The following is a 15,000-nucleotide window of genomic DNA, read 5'->3' as shown; positions in this document are numbered from 1 at the left end:
ACCCCACACGAGGCACGCCCTTCACAGATCGCTAGAGAAACGTTCCTCACTGAGGGTGGGCCGCACCCAACCCAGCCCCTCTCCCGACCGGCCGCCGGGACAACGAGGGGGGATCTGCGGTATGGGCAAGCACAAGGCTTCTCGAGCGTTCGCGGCCGGGGACACCCAAAGCCCCATCGCCTCAGGGGCCGGACCCGGCCCCTGCTCAGCGTCCCGCCACAATCGCTCGCACGCCCGGGCAGCATCTCCTTTTCCCCCACCGGAGGGAGGAAAGAGCGCGCGGGCGCCCGCTCGCCTAACACTCCCCGCACCACTCAGCGCTGGGGACGACAACGCGACCCGCACCCCCCCGGAGAGGGGACGGGCAGCGCTGCCGGGCTCACCGCCTCGATCCCCCGAACGAAGCAACACCGTTCTTCCCTTCAGGCACTCGCCTCGGAAACCCCCGCAGACGGGGCGAGACCGACAGCGAGGCGGCGGCCGGCCGCGGCAGCGGCACCGGGACCGGGAACAGCACACACCGGCTCAGCCTCAGGCACCTCAGGAAACGACCCGGAGCGCCCCAGGAGCACCGAAGCAGAGGCGCGCCGTCGCGCCGAGGGAGCACGGCGGCAGCCCTCCCCGACGCGGGGAGGGCCACACACACGGCCCTTGGCCGCCCAGAGCGGGCGGCGGGCGGGAAGCACCCGCTACGTCAAAGGACCCCGGGAGCGAGGTCGAGGCCGGATTCCGCACCCCCGCCCTTCCCCGCACCGCGAACGGGCGGGGAGGCAAGGCGAGGGGCCCGCGGGCAGGACGAGAAGAGCTGGCCCATTCGCCATGAATGTCCGTCCCTCGCCTGGCGCGGCTTTGGTCCAGCCCAGGAGAGCGCAAAGTCACCACATCGATCAGCAGAGTGGGCGGGAGAGACCCGGGGAGCAGGGGGAGACCCGGCGAGGACCGCTTCTAAGAGGAGCCTGCTACGGCCTCGCCGGCCCCACACCCCAGGGAGAGCGGCCGACGACACGAAACGGGGAACGCCTGACACGCGGCTCGGAGCCATGGAAGCTAGCGTCGTCACACCGCCCTCGGCGCCCGCAGCGGGGAGCGCACGGGCGGTAAAGGACCACCCGCCACCTCCCCCACCGCCCTTCCGGCGCCAGGAGACCGGCCGGCCGGAGGTGGCAACCACCGCGAGGGCGCTCCAGGTGCACCGAAGAGCCGTCGCACGCAGGCCCAAGGCAGGCGGCTCAAGAGGGAACGGGTCCGGGCCACCCCATCAGCCCAGAGCCACGCACGCACCCGGAGGCCCAAGCTCCCTCCCTCCCTCTGGCGGCACACGCCAGAGGACACCGTGTCAGCACCTACCCGATGGCAGAAAACGGCCAACTCGGGCCAAAACAACCGCGACCGGGGCAACGGGGAACAGTTCACTCACCACTGCCGCCTTCCCCGAAGAGAGTCACGGTCGGCGGACCGCGAAATCGAGCCCATCACCGAGATCCAGAGCCCCTAGGGACAACTGGTCGACCCTCGTTGACGAAGGCGCAAGCAAGAGGCGGGGACCACCATCCCCAACGAGCAGGATCGGGGGGCGGCCGGGGAACACGCTAAGACCCACCACCGAAGGACGCCGCGCACAGCCATCGGGACAAGCCCCGGGCAGCGGCCCCCAAAGAGGGAACGCGGCAAGGCCGGGCCAGCACACCCCTCCGGCCCGCCCGGCGCAGCCCCGCGGCCAAAACCCACGAGAGAGAGGGAGGGAGAGGGAGAGGAAGCGGGAGAAAAAGAAGACAGAAGTCCCGGCGGCCGACCCAGACCGGGCAAAGCGAAGCCCGCGCCACCGAAGGAACCGCTCAAGACCGCCACCCGAGGCGCCCGCGGCCCGGACCGAGCAGGGAGAGGAGACAACCGACACACACACACACACACACACACACACACACACACACTAAGCCCGCCGGTCCAATATCCCGCCAACGGGCCACAACGGCCCAGCCCAGCGCGACCGAGACAGTTCCGCCGGCGCCGCCCAGCTCCTGGAACTCCGTCTCGGCCACCGCCGCCGAATATCACGCCTTGGCGACTTCCGATGAGAAGACGCTCCCATAAAAGCGGCCACCAGGGGGAGCTCGACAACCGTCAACCAAATCCGGAGGAAGGGACGCGGAACCTCGGTCGGCGTCAGCGGGATCCGCTCCGCAGGGGTCGTAGAAAGTCACCCGGACACGTCCCACCAGTCGGGTCGCCCCGCCAGGGCCCCCCACACACACACAGCGGCGGGCACGAGACGCAGGCAGGTCGGCCCAGCACCCCTAGAGAACCCGGCGGGGGACACGGGCGGTGTGGGACTTCAAAACCGAAACCACCACGGTGAAGCCACTGTTAAGACAGGCAGATTGCTAGGCCACGGTCGGATCCATCCAGAGAATGGAGGAATGGACACAAACGTGTAAAAACCCGTTGAAATCGGCTGCTTGGGAATTTGATCTGCTGGTCTTTGGGCTTGGGGTTCCCGCCTGTTTCCGTACCCCCCCCCCAAAAAAAAAAAAAATGGGAAGATGAACAGCCTCTGAGAATCCTCCCTCCTCTCTGTCTGTGGTTCAGTGGCAGAGGGCCGGCCTAGCACATAGGAGGCGCTGGGTTTGAGCCTTAGCGCGGCATACAAAAAGGAACAAGTCGAAAGAAGGCGTGCTGTCCACCTACAACTACTCCAAAAATGAAAAAAAAGAATACTGATCATGATAGGAAAAAGGATTTTTCCTTGTGGAGTTCTATTTTGTCTGTCTGGCCGCATTATCTTTTTTTTTTTTTTTGTCTGTTTGTTTGTTTGTTTTGTTTTGTTTTGTTTTGTTTTAACAAAGAGTGAGAGAGAACTTTGGTATTTACTTTTTAGTTTTCGGCGGACGGACACAACATCTTTGTTTGTATGTGGTGCTGAGGGACGAATCCCGGCCGCACGCATGCCAGGCGAGCGCGCTGCTGCTTGAGCCACATCCCCAGCCCCTTTTTAAACTTTTACTTATCTTTCTTTTTTAAAGACCGGGGGGGGGGGGGGGGGGGGGAGAGAGAGAGAGAGAGAGAGAGAATATTTTGAATATTTTTTATGTTTGTTTTTCAGTATTCAGTGAACACAACATGTTTATTTTATGCGGTGCTGAGGCTGGAACCCAGCAGGACAGAGGAGCGCGTTACCACTTGAGCCACATCTCCAGCCCATGAATTCTTATTTGTATTTGTGTCTTTATTTATCTTTTTTTTTTTTGGGGGGGGGGTGCTGTTTCTGTTGCTGCTGCTGTTGTTGTTTTCCCTAAGAAATGAGCATATTCTTGAATGGCAAGTCATTTTCCATTGGGTCACAGGGCCAAATTTTACCTTTAGGCACTTGGTAATCAGGAGCTGTAACAGGGCTCTAAGAGCGGCTGCCTCGGCTAAAAAGTGTGGGCCCTTGCCCCAGAGCGAAACAACAACAACAACAACAACAACAACAACAACAACAACGGGGGTGGGGGGGGGGGACAGAAAGCAAAAAGAAAAAAAAAAAGAATCGAACAAAAAATCCAATCAATCCATGGGCCAAGGACCTGAACAGATACTTCTCAGAATTGGATTAAGACGCTCCTATAAAAGCGGCCACCAGGGGGAGCTCGAAAACCGTCAACCAAATCAGGCTGAAGGGACGCGGAACCTCGGTCGGTCGGTGTCAGCGGGATCTGCTCCGCAGGGGTCGTAGAAAGTCACCCGGGCACGTGCCACCAGCCGCCGCCTCTCCCCCTCCCCCAGGGTCCCCCGCAGCAGCGGGAGGCGCCGGCAGTCTGCCCAGCACCCCTAGAGAATCCGGCGGGGGACACGGGCGCTGTGGGAGTTCAAAACCGAAACCACCACGGTGAAGCCACAATTAGACAGGCAGACTGATAGGCCACGGTTGGATCCATCCAGACGATGTAGGAATTGACAGAAACATGTAAAAATCAGTTTGACATCGGTTGCTTGGGAATTTGATCTGCTGGTCTTTGGGCTTTGTGTTTCCTCCTTTTTCTGTACAAAAAAAAAAAAAAAAATTGGAAGATGACCAGCCTCTGAGAATCCTTTCTTGTCTAGGGGCTGTCTATGTCTTTGGGTCAGTGGCAGAGGGCCGGCCTAGCACAGAGTCTGAGCCTTAGCACGCCATATACAAAAAGGAACAAATCGAAAGAAGGTGTGCTGTCCACCGACAACATACTACGAAACAGGAGAAAAAAAAAAAAAAAAAAGAATACTAATCCTAATAGGAAAAAGGATGCTTCCTTGTGGAGTTCTATTTTGTCTGTTTGGCCATTTTATCTTTTTTTTTTTTTTTTTTTTTTAATCTATCAATATCACAGAGCCAAATTTTACATTTAGGTACTTAGTAATCAGAAGCTGTAACAGGGCTCTAAGAGAGGCTGCCTTGGCTAAAAAGCATGGTCTGTTGCCCTAGACTGAAACACCACATGCTCTGGGATAAATAAAGCTGGAGAAAGCTTGCCATCTCTACCTTCATTTTTATCTGTGTGCACATATTACGCACTGTTTCATCTAAGACGTAGCAGGGCAACAATATCTGTCAGCCCTAAATGGACCCAACCCCTGCCCTCCCCAGCCACACAGGAGACCACAGTCTGAGCAAGAGCACTTCACGGTGTTGTCATTCTGGTGTTGTGGCTCAGTGGTACAGCACTTACCAAGTACGCATGAGGCACAGGGTTCAATCCCAGCACCACATTAAAATCATCATCATCATCATCACCTAAATAGACAAAATAAACTTATTTATTTATTTATTTATCTATCTATCTATCTATCTATCTATTTATTTATTTATCTGTTTGTTTATTTATTGGAGGAGGCCTGTAAACAGGGATTGAACTCAGGGGCACTCACTGACTACTGAGCCACATCCCCTAGCCCTACCTATCTAGTATGTTACTTAGAGACAGGGTCTCACTGAGTTGCTTAGTGTCTCACTTTTGCTGAGGGTGGCTTTAAACTCTGGATCCTCCTGCCTCAGCTGAGAGAGAGAGAGAGAGAGAGAGAGAGAGAGAGAGAGAGAAGCATCTGGGATGACAGACATAGGCCACTGTACTCAGTCACTTATTTATTTTCAGTACGACTTCAAGGTACACACAAGACAATCACTGCCAGGCGTAGGAGGAACATAGCACATTGATAAACAGTCAGATCTTTGAGGAAGCATTAAACAATCTTAAGGTAGTGTGCAAGTCATTCAATAACCTCAGAATACCTACATGAGGGTTGGGATTGTAGCTCAGTGGTAGAGCGCTTGCCTTGCATTCCTGAGGCCCTGGGCTCAATCCTCAGCACCACATAGAAATAAATAAATAAAGATAAAGACATTGTGTCCATCTACAGCTTAAAAAAAAAAAAAATGTTTAGAAAAAAATAAATAGATACCTATATGAAAACCAGAGAGAATTAAAAGAAAAGATGGATAAATCAATTATGGCAAAGAGACGAGAACACTCATCCCTTAGCAGCTGATGACATAGGCCATAAATAAATAATCAGTAACAAAGGACAGCAGAAGCACATCACGAACAACCCACACCTAATGGTCATGTTCAGAACACTGCAAGGCCACCACTACACAGCAGACCTTCTTCCTTTTCTTTTAATATTTATTTTTATGTGGTACTGAGGATCGAACCCAGGGCCTCACACACGCAAGGCAAGTGCTTTACCACTGAGCCACAACCCCAGCCCCAGCAGACCTTCTTTTAAAGTGAATACGGAATGTTTACCAAAGTTGACCATAGAATGGAACATAAACCCAATCTCGACAAAGTCTAAAACATGAAATCACACCACAACTCTTCTCTGAACACCACAAAAGTAATCTGGAGGTCAGGCATGTTGGCCACTGCCAGGATTCATTTCAGGCAGACTGATAGGCCACGGTTGGATCCATCCAGACAATGTAGGAATTGACAGAAACATGTAAAAATCAGTTTGCATCTTTCACAAACTCTTGAGAGGGGCAGGTCAGGGGTCAAGGTGAGATTGAAATACCCCCAACAAAGTGTCAACTTTATCAAACCAGTAGCCTAGATAAAGCAGGTACTTGTACTATTCCTTCTCTGTGCCATTTTGTTCTTTTTTTTTTTTTTTTTTGGGGGGGGGTGGTTCCAGCCACTTTGGGTTCCTACCAGTTTGTCTGCAAGGGAAAATTTGTTTTCTGCCAGGCTGGGGTGCCAGTTATCAGGGCGGGGAAGTAAGATTCTTACACTAAACCGGGCTTGCTTGGGGCAGGTCTCAGTTCTAATTTACATAACAACAGGCAGTGCAAAGTCTCTCCCACTGCCCCTGAAGGAAGAAAAATATGGCCTCTCCAGGCTGTTCACAATTCCCAGCCTGTTTCAGATTCCAGTATGGTTTCCCGTATCTGTTTTAAGGGTCAGTTTGTCTCTCTAACTCTGCATTTATGGTTTAAAACTAAACTAAGAGGTTAATTTGGATATCACTTGTTTCAGAGCATTTGTTCAATGTGTCCACCAGCATTTAATTTCTCTCTCCTGATGTTCCTTAATAACCTGATTGCTTTGGCCTCCTTCTCCTGGATCATGTGTAACTTGTCCCCCCCCCCCCCCCACACACACACCCTTTGGTATAAAAAGAAACCTAGGAGGAGATTGATCCTAAAGAAAAGGGGTGCTCCACTAAGTGAGAAACTGAAAATCAAGTGATTAAAAAGAGTTTGGTGTGGAGAAAGAGAGGGAAATGTGTGTGTGTGTGTGTGTGTGTGTGTGTGTGTGTGTGTGTGTTATAGAGAGAGAAGGAGAGAGTCTCCTGTACTTCAGGGTTTTTGTTTGTCTGTCTGTCTGTCTGTCTGTCTGTCTGTTTGTTGTCTAATAATTACAGTGTTTGAATTGGAAGCTCTGCCCTGGCTAATTCTTTCCAATTCTTACAAAGTAGTAACTGTGGTTATGTTCATTTCTGTTAATGATTCATTCTTCCTGCTTTTTAAATTCATTGATCACCCAGAACTTTTTTGTTTGGGGCAGGAGGGGTCCAAGTGCTTGAGAGAATTTTTTTTTTTTTTCCTGTGTCATTTGAATGGAGATTTGGACCTCTGACTAAGAGTAGAGTTTTCTAAGAGAAAAGAGAAGAGCTCTAAGGGAAAAGCAGGGGATTAGATTAAAAAAAAAAAAAAAAGCCTTTTGAAACCAAACTATTGTTAGGTAAAACTGCTTACTCTTTGCCCTGAATGAGTAGAATCTTAAAATATGTGATATGTTTGGGTCAGTCCAATGTGTCTTTGCGATTCATCATCATCTGAAGTGGCACCCCCCCCCCCTCTCCACTGAAAAGTCTTAACTGGGCCTCTTCAGAAATCTTCACCCAGACTGGTTTTAGGTCTGTCGGCAAAAGAGTCTCTGCAAAAGAATTCAAGGTGGATAAACTTCCTATTTTCGTGCCGCCCTGTTTACTTGGCCACTGGCCGAGAAGACACCAGCACTCCAGGTGCTGGACACCCCCTTACTAGTTTTTCACAAACATATCCAGAATAGTACTTTGAAGAAATGTGCAAACAAGGCCTCTGGCCTTGAGCTGGACTTCACCCAGAGGTCTACATTTTTAAGATACGAGAAGTTACCAACTGGACTCCATGGTTACAGCTGGCAGGGAGAGACTAGACAGGGGGGAAGAAGCTCTCCCCTTCTCAGGTGTTGTCCTCGAAGGGTGGGTTAACATGCCCAGAACAGTGAGAGAAAAAGCTGCTTTTATGTGAACTTCTGCAGACCATGAATTTCTGAGCCCCTCCCCTTACATGCTCGGTATAAAACTCTGAAACTACCTGAAGTCGGGGTTCAGGGGATTAATTCATTACAGCAAAAGCCGTGTCCTCTGAACCTGGCGGCAGCCAAATAAAACCGTTTCCCGCTCTGTTCGGTCGGTGCCTTGCCTCATTTGTCCCTACAACACATCCATGCAAGGAAGACTTTATCAAACCAGTAGCCTAGGTAAAGCAGGTTCCAGGTTGCTTTTTGCCACCATCACCAACACCAACCCCTCCCCCCCCTTGCGCCCCCCCCCTTCTTTGCAACTGAGAGATAAGCTAACATGGGTCACTCTATATGCAATGAATACCAATAATTTCTTCTGATTTTTTTAAATTACACACAAACAAACAAGCCAAAAACCATGAAAAGTATAAACTATGTTACTGAGAATCAAGAAGAGTAATTCACTCATGTAAATTCAGAAATTCGGTAAGGTGGTTGTTGTTTCTGTTGTGGTTGTTGCTGCTGTTGTTTGTCCTTTTTTGTCTTTTTAAAAAAATTTTCGGGCTGGGGATGTGGCTCAAGCGGTAGCACGCTCGCCTGGCATGCGTGCGGCCCGGGTTCGATCCTCAGCACCGCATACCAACAAAGATGTTGTGTCCGCCGAGAACTAAAAAAATAAATATTAAAAAAAAAAAAAAAAATTTTCTCCCAAGTGTCAAATCAAGGAAAGGGGTGGGGGGAGGTGGTGGTGGGGGTCAGAAAATGTAACAGGGGTCCACTTGATATGCTTTGAGTATAAGTCTCACTGCTCAGCCACTGAGGCTCATGTTAAAACCCATATCCTTTTTCCTTTCTCTTTTCCCTTCCTTCCCCCTCCCTAATCACAGGTGAAGCTACATTGACTTTCAGGGTGGGATATCTGCCCATTGGCTAACAAATATTTAGAATTTCCATCCAGAAAATCACTTTTTCTGTGTGATAACCTTGCTAGGCCTCAGATGCGTTAAAACAACAGAGTGTCAGCAGAGTCGTCAGAGTTTTGCTGCTGTAAAGGTTCAGTTCTTATGTTTTCTTATTATAATAAATTCCCCCTCTTCCTTCTGAGATGCTTTGCCTCTGAGCAACACCCCCCAACACCTACACCTCTCTCTCTCTCTCTCTCTCTCTCTCTCTCTCTCTCTCTCTCTCTCTTTACCGCAGGGCTCCATAAGTTGCTGAGGCTGGGCTTAGTCTTGTGATTCTCCTGAATCACCCCACATCTCTGCCACTGGAGATGTGTGCACATCTGGGGACTAGAGTAGTATGCTGTGTGTGAGAGATTTTTTTATTATTCAAAAGTTGGTACACTTAAAGACATATAGGTTTCCTACACGAGAGGTCACCAATTAATGCCCTTTTTATTTATTGTATTTTATTGTATTGTACCGAAGCTCTAAACTTATCCCGTAGTCAGTGACACATGTGGAAGTTCTAACACTTGAATTCGGTGTAACATTCAGATTTAAAAAAAAAAAAAAAAAAAAAAAAAAAAGATCTGTGCTTGGGGCTGGGGATGTGGCTCAAGCGGTAGCACGCTCGCCTGGCATGCGTGCGGCCCGGGTTCCATCCTCAGCACCACATACCAACAAAGATGTTGTGTCCGCCGAAAACTAACTAACTAAGTAACTAACTAACTAACTAACTAACGAAGTAAATACATAGATAGATAGATAGATAGATAGATAGATAGATAGATGATAGATAGATAGATATTAAAAATCTCTCTCTCTCTCTCTCTCTCTCTCTCTCTCTCTCTCTCTCACTCTCACACTCTCTCTAAAAAATAAAAAATAAATAAATAAAAAGATCTGTGCCATTAATGACCAGTTTTCACATCTGTTAGTTTTGATTGGATAAGTAAGGGTTTGTTTTGTGATCGTTTGTTGAAAGAACACTCCTGTAGCAGGCGAGTGGCACTGTGTCCTGAATGCAAAAGAGTATTTGTCCACTTGTGTCCAAGCTGTTCACCTAGGTCCAACTGTTGGTGAGCAAAAACCACATCGTGGCAGTTATCTGGCCAGAGTCATAGATTCTTTTTTTTTTTTTTTTTTTTTAAGAGAGGAGAGAGAGAGAGAGAGATAGAGAGAGAGAATTTTTAATATTTATTTTTTAGTTCTCGGCAGACACAACATCTTTGTTGGTATGTGGTGCTGAGGATCGAACCCGGGCCGCACGCATGCCAGGCGAGCGCACTACCGCTGAGCCACATCTCCAGCCCCAGAGTCATAGATTCTGAACGTGGCTTCCAAAGTCAAAGGTCAACGACTGTATGTAGGACTTCTAGGCAACTGTGATGTGAAGATCTCTGGGCTTGTTGTACAATAAATGTGTCTGTGTTCCTTCAGCGCAGAAGGAAATGTATGCATTCTAGAATGCAAAGCTTGGGCTAGGGTTTTAGCTCGGCAGTAGAGCACTGGCCTGGGAGGTGTGGAGCGGTGGATTCGATCCTGATCCTGAGCACCACAGAACCAAAAACAAAGGGACAAACAAGCCAATAAGGTAAAGATATTGTGTCCATCCATCTACAACTCAAAAAATTAAAGGGGAAAAAAATTAAAATGCAAGGCTTAGCCAGGCATGGGTTGGGGGTTCATGTCTGTCCCCCACCCCCCACCCCCCAAGAGGATCAGGAGGAGGTTGAGAGAAGGATTGTAAGCTCATGGCGAAAGTAACCTCGAGAGACCCCTGTCTCCAAAAGAAAATTTGTGATAGTAAAAGCAAATGGGACTCTGTTTTGTTTTACTGTCTCCATTCTGTAAAACAACCAGGCCGAGTAGAAGGGTCATGACTGGGGCAAGATGTTCTTTTCCTTTTGCTATAGAAAACTTTAAGGACAGGGGACGTTGTTTCTGTAACTAGCCCCTAACGGGGCTATGCTTCTGTCACTGGAGTGGCTAGGCTGATTGTGATTGGCTGAGCGTCCCTCCGCCTGACTTCACTCTCCAGCTTCTGTAACTTGGCTTGCTTGCATTAGCTAGACGCCCCCTCCCTCCAAAACGTCCCTTTTGCCGGTTTCAGGCTTCTAAGGAGCACCCTTGCAATTGTTTGAGGCTGGTCAGGGGAACAGCTGTATGTTCTTCTGGTCAGTCGCCGCTAGTTGTGCTTTCATAAAGGCTTGATTCCTTTATACGCGAGTGGTCTGGAAGTCAGTTTTTGAAACCCCGGGACCAAGCTTTAACTAGAACAAGAACAAGCAAGCAAGCAAGCAAGCAAGCAAGCAAGCAAGCAAGCAAGAAAACAAACAAATAGATAGATAGATAAATTGAATATGAGGATGTGGCTCAGTCAGTGGTCAAGTGAGTGCTTCTGGGTTCAACTCATAAATCAATGGATTTACCAAAAATGTATAAAAATATCTTTATAAAAAGGGGATGTTGGTTTAGCTCAGTGGCAAACTGTGTGTTCAGTCCCCAGTTTTCCAGGGTCCATGATGAGCCTGCGTGAGGGAGGGGCTGGTTTCCGGTTCCATCCCCACCAAGGAAACCCTGACATGAGTATGGGGAGATGTATTCGGCTATTGGAATGCCAAGGGTAGAGTGATTTCCATGTCGATCTCCCCCCCCCCACCCCCCCACCCCACCCCGCCCTGCCCTTTTTCTGTGTGGGCAAGGTCTCTTCTAGTGTCTTGATTTCTTTTATTTATTTATTTGGCCTAGTTGTAAAGAATGCGTTTGTGTTATTAATTTCTTTTTCTCTGGAGCTGAGGATCGAACCCAGGGCCTCGAATATGCTAGGCGAGCGCTCTAACGCTGTCCAGCCCAGCACGGGAGGCATCTTTTTTTTTGTTTGTTTGTTTTTCTTTATTCTTTTTTTCCCCTTTCCCATGGGCACTTTGAGATGAGATTTCCTTGCCTGTTTGGGTTGTTTGAGTCTCTCTTTGTTCACTACTTTTGTTTCTTTTGTGATGCTAGGCTGGGGAAGAAACCCAGGGCAGGGCCTTGGGCATTGGTCCACAAACGGTCTTGATTGCTGGGCAACACCCTCACCTTTTTTCCTTTGTCTCTTCTTCCCCAGAAAGTAAACCCAGGAAGGGCCTCCCTCTCCTTCCCCCAGGCCCGAATCCATCCTGCTTGGGTTTGGTGCGCAGACAGGTACACACTGGAGACACACACAGACACACACACACACACAGACACACACACACACACACACACACACACACACAAACGGGAAACATCACTGTTTTGGTTTGTTTCTCTCTTAACCTCATCCAGGCCCTCCCTCATAACTCTCAGGGGTGGGGGAGGGAAGGTGTTTACCTTGGACCTCTAGTGGTGACAGCCTTGGGAGCGACTACTGCTGGGGAATTGGAGTGAGTGGGATGGGGGAAGTGTAGGATTATAGTTCAAATTCCAAGGGTCGGGCAGAGGCACAGAAGCTATCTCCTAGGTGGGGCATGTTAAAGGCTAAGGAAAGTGATCAGATACCAGCGGTATGTCCCCCCCACCGCCCAGTGCTTCCAGGACTTTACTGTGTGTGTGGGGGGGGGGGGCGGGGCGGGGGAACAACAGAGCGGGCACTGAGGCCCTTGCCCATCTGTCTTTCCAGGGACTCAGTAGGCTGAGGGAAGAGAGGAAGACATGACGCGGCGGCTTGCAGCTTAGTGATCTGTATATGGATATAGATATAGATATCTAAGTCTGTCTGTCTATCTATCTATCTATGTCTATACATGTAGATAGATGATATCGAAACTGGAAATGGAACTCAGGCAGGTCTTGCAAAATGACGGTAGCTTTGCGCCACCTAGCGTTCAGTGACTGCAACCAACGAGGCTGCCCTTTTGAGACCGCAGACCACTCACTGTGAACTCCCAAGTTCCACAGGGTGGAAACATCCAAGTGTATATGCTTGTGTTTCTGACCCGGTGGCAAGATGAGATCCGACTGAAGAAGCCAAGCAAGCCTAAAACGTGTGTCCCACCTTCACCACTCCTAAGTGTGGAGGATTAGCCAACTGAGAAAGCCTTAGGGGAGGGAGCAGCTTGGGTCCGATAGGGGACACGGACGGACGGCTGGGAAAGGGAAGGACCCTGAGTAACTGCACAGTTGCTCTGGGATCCAATTTTACCTGTAGACCTACTCGGCGATATATAAACCTCAGCCAGCCAGCCTGTGCTGCATTTTGTCCTGCCTTTATTGGTATTAGGTATTTTCCAGAAGAAATTGGGGGGGGGGGGGATTTCCCATCTCGTGTCTCCCGGGACTGAATCCTCCTTGTCCACGCTTTCCCTGAAGATCCTTTAGAGATTCTCCACTTCGAGATGGACCGATGTGTGTGCTGCTGCAGGTTTGACAGCCATCCAGGAGGAAAAACAACCACCACCACCACCACCACCACCACCACCACCACCCCGGGGGGGGGGGGGGGGAGTCCCAAATCTCCAATACCATCACCTTTGTCATCATTCCACCATCCTTGGAAGAAGGAAGTCGATCCAAAGGTCCTGGAAGAGAACAGTAAGAGTAGTGAAAGATCAGAATGGTGAGACAGTGTCCAGCAACCACCACCTCAGCTACTCACAAGAGAAAGTGAGGTCCTGGGAGTACTCAGGCAACCTCCAGAGACCTCGAGCTTTAACCAGCAAATAGAGAGACAGGAGAGGGAAGGGGAAGGACACCCCCCTCACCCCATGTGATAACACCACCACAGGTGAGCAATAGAGGGACACCCCTTCTCAAAAAAAAAAAAAAAAAAAATCGAGGTGTAACTCCGTGGTGGTGGTGGCTAGGCACTTCTGGATTCAATCCAGGGGGAATCATATCACCTTTCTTCCCTGTTTTAGGCAGACTTATCTGTCCTTGAGTCCACGCCCAGCATAGTCAAGGATGTCATGTAGACTTTGGAGACCAGAGGATGTCAGAAATGAGTCTTATCAAAAGTAAGAAGCCGAATTACAACTGCGGCCAGGAAGAAGTGCAAGGTGGCCTTTGAATCTCCTCTACGAAACCTCCTGTTGTTGCTGAGGTGCAGAATCACAGTCTTTGGGGACCAGAGTCCCCATGTTTTTGCTTTGCCAGCGCTGCCATAAGCCTTTTTTCCTGTGTCTCAAGACCTTGCCATCCTTATTGGATTGGGCCAAGCTTTCAGCAACAGGAAGAGGGGAGGGAGGGAGGGAGGGAGGGAGGGAGGGAGGGGGGGGAGAGAGAGAGAGAGAGAGAGAGAGAGAGAGAGAGAGAGAGAGAGAGAGGGAGTGGGAGGAAGGGGAAGGGGAAAACTTAGGGGCTGGGTGGGGCGCCGGGTTAGGTCGCACCAAATAAAAACTAAAATAAATAAGTTTAGGGCTGGGGATGTGGCTCAAGCAGTAGTGTGCTCGCCTGGCGTGCGTGCGTGCGTGCGTGCGTGCGTGCGTGCGTGCGGCCGGCCCGGGTTCGATCCTCAGCACCACATACAACATACAACCATGTTGTGTCCGCCAAAAACTGAAAAATAAATATTAAATAATTCTCTTCTCTCTCTCTCTCTCTTTTTCTTTCTTTCTTTCTTTCTTTCTTTCTTTCTTTCTTTCTTTCTTTCTTTCTTTCAAAACAAAATTAAAAAAAAAAGTTTAAAAAATAATAATAATAATAATAAAAATAAAGATGTTGGGTCCCCCGAAAACTAAACACTAAATATTAAAAAAAAACAAAAACAAGAAAGAAAAAACAAGAAGGAAGGAAGGAAGGAAGGAAGGAAGGAAGAAAAAAAAAGGCGTGCATAAATGCACACCCAGTTCGGCCCCAATCCCCGGCCCCAAATCCCCGTCCGCTTATGTTAGGACAACTGATCGACCTCTATACATACTACATAAAGAGAAAAAAAAAAAAAAATCGAAGTCCTCCCTCCAGTGGACAACTGGTCGACCTCAGTCGTTCTGGGGCACACCGGCCAACTGGTCAACCTGCGAGGAGGAGGGGAGAGAGAAGAAATGTAAAGCTGCGCGGCAATCAAACAAGCCCCCCTCCCCCCCCCCAATAAAGGAAAAAAGAAAACCAATCATCTAGGGCTGGCTGGGCTGTGAATATACCTCAGTAGGTAGAGTGCTATGCGTCGAATGTCCAGTAGCGGTGGTCCCAGTCCCACACCGAACCGAGTCAAAGGAGAAACACCAATATTGTTAGTCACACAGGCAGAATTCACATTGAGACAACTGGTCGACCTCTTTCGTTGAGGGTGTACTGGTCGACCTGGGGGGGGGGAGGGGAGGGGAGGAGGCGGGGCGTGTGTTGGAGGAGAAAAG

This window comes from Urocitellus parryii, unplaced genomic scaffold (genome assembly GCF_045843805.1).
Source record: "Urocitellus parryii isolate mUroPar1 unplaced genomic scaffold, mUroPar1.hap1 Scaffold_310, whole genome shotgun sequence".
Lineage (NCBI taxonomy): Eukaryota > Metazoa > Chordata > Mammalia > Rodentia > Sciuridae > Urocitellus > Urocitellus parryii.
Note: the sequence above shows the minus strand (reverse complement) of the source record.